The sequence below is a fragment of the Charadrius vociferus genome, unplaced genomic scaffold (assembly GCF_000708025.1).
Source record: "Charadrius vociferus isolate BGI_N301 unplaced genomic scaffold, ASM70802v2 scaffold147, whole genome shotgun sequence".
Taxonomy (NCBI): Eukaryota; Metazoa; Chordata; class Aves; order Charadriiformes; family Charadriidae; genus Charadrius; species Charadrius vociferus.
This window is the reverse complement of record NW_009649570.1, coordinates 8,363,256-8,365,944: the sequence shown is the minus strand read 5'-3', so window position 1 is coordinate 8,365,944 and position 2,689 is coordinate 8,363,256.

Genomic DNA, 2,689 nt, shown 5'->3' with positions numbered 1-2,689 from the left:
ACTCCTTCCATCATGCTGCATGGAAGTATGATTTATTTGTCCTTGTAAGAACCCATAATTAAAGTTCAGATTGATTACACAATGTCTGACATAGCTGCAGACTCTATGCATTGCAAGTCAGTTTTGAACCTAGGGAGTATGACACAGCTGAGACTGCATATGGTTTAGTGTTATATGGGAGGAATTTATGGGAGATGTTCGGAAGCAGAAATCAGATTAAAAGAGAGAATTATTATTTTTTGCTTGCCTAAATATGAACATAAATAAGGCTGTACATAGATTTTCCGCATTAGTCAAGGAAAAGGATTATGAACACTTCCTCTAAGTGATGGCATTATTAAATGTTCGCTTGATATGTGAAAAGGTTTATTCTGTGATTTAAAAAAATGACATAGTTATTAGGCCAAACTGACCTGTATTACTTTAAATGTTTGTCACATGCATGGAAAATAATTAGAGCACAACTGAATATGGAGTATTCAATTGACATATGAATAGTTCTGAAATCTTTCTTTGGGGTAAAGTTTCAAAAAATACCAGAGTGTAATCAATTTAACAGCAGGACTAACAATAAAGCAGAGATAGTGTTCACTGAGACACTGCAAACACATTTGAATATGGAAGCATATTTCAGCCTCAATCTTCCAAGAAATGCTTATATAGGATGGGGAGAAAATGGCTGTAAAATGTCAGCTACCTTGACAGTCTTTTTATTAAGCGAGGAAGTAACCTGAATCTATTTTGCCTGCAGATCTGGATTTACCTGTGTCATAAGAAATGATGGAAAGCCTTTGCAGGAAGTTATTCCAAAAAAAATGCAGAGGCTGAATTCAGTCCTTTTCCTGTCCAACACTTGCTGAGACTTTATTAGCCAGCATTGTTCACATCTGCTTATAGGGAGCACACCAGAGGAGCATGTGATCCAGCTGTTGCTATGGTATCTAGTGGGATTTTAAGAGAACAACAGAAGAAACAGTGGCAAGAACCCCTCCAGCTGACACCTGAGTTAAAGGGACACTGCCAAAAATGATGAGTTGAACATACTTAACCTTTATTTGTCAGATTTTTCTGAAAGAATTGACTATTTAGCACTCCAGCGAGAAATAAGAGCACCTGGAGCCTCTGGGGGGAAAGGATAACAATACCAATAATACCATCATGCAATTTCTTTTTAAATGCCTCCTTAATTTAGCAGAATGACACCTGCTTTAAACTGAGCTCTGAAAACATTCATTAAGTCTAGCTCATCATCAGTGCAAGAGGATAGATACTTGGTTCACTACAGAAATCAATGTGTAGGCGAGGGCACAACCGCTAGCACCTTAAACCAACCTTTCCTTGTCTCCCCCTCATTCCTGCCAGACTATAGATAATAGAAAGACATCAAAACCTTGTTCCCCAGATACTTCCCAAAGCAATACTGCTCACCCTGCTGCCCTGCTGCTGCATTATGCATACAGCCTATCAGAAAAACAGACATACAGAATGAGGTACACACAAAAATCTGTTTTGGGGACTGTTTTTCCATCTCCTTCAGATGGAGGTTTTCCAAGAGCTATCCACTAATAAGCAATGAAATTCTAATGAGTGTTTGTTTGGCTGAGCACAATACTCAGCCTTTTGTAAGCCAGGCAGCAATTTGGAGCCTGCAAAGCCTCAGGAGACTGGGCTTTCCCCTTCTTTCTGCTGGTACTTCCCTTCAGCGGGTCAGTCAGAAATACTGGGATTACTGTTCTGGCTCCATTGTATGCCTGTGGCCAGCCAGGCTCCGCCTGTGATAATCTGTTTTGTGAAAGCGAAAACAATGTACTATGCATGGGGCATCCCTTGCTCTGGGTCCTGGAAGACATCCATGGATAACAGAGCACCTATTTGAGATGATGTTATATTTGGTCATAAAGTGGCTGTGAAGCAGCTGTCCTTGCTACTGGGGAAGTTTTCTGTTTCTGCTGTCCCATCCTTGAAGTCTCACAGCTGCTGCCTATGCCTGGTTATTAGTCTACAGCCACCTAACATGCTCTGAGATGGAAGGTCTCCGAGTCAAAAGCCCAACAGAGGCCAGAGCAATGAGCACCCAGGGAGCTCAGTCTGCCATCTTGTTCTACCTGCCCGCCCAGGGGAGGCTATAAATCTTCCTGTTGAATGCCTGTCCTTCCCCTCTGCCATGGTGTGGCTGTGGGTGACTGTAGCAATGTCCAGGAGAGCCTACAGAACTTGCCTCTATGCAGTGCCCTGGCCGGTTCTTGGGAACTAGTGTACTGTGGGGTGTCAATGTCCCCCCAGTTGGGAAGAGCTGAGGGTTGGGATTTCACCCAGTTATGGATGAAGCTTCAAGTGAGGCTGATTTTGTCCTGATGCTTCCTCCATTTCCAGCATTAGCCTTAGTGATGATAATTTCTGAGAGCCACCACCACGTCCACTGTGTAGCTGCAGAACTACTGTGTGTGCCTTGCAAAGACAGAGGACCAGACATGACGCCAATGAAAGAACAACGGATGCTGTGTTGAATGAAAACAATCAAGAAATCTGCTTTCCTGACTTGAACACAGCTGGTTTGCTCTGCCAAAGCTAGGAGAGGGCTTAAAAACATATTTCTTTTCCCTGGTTCCTTTTAAATATTTTAGACTTCATGAATTAATCAGGAGAATACTTGGTGTAGTAGGTGGAGATATGAGAGGCTGTTTATGTT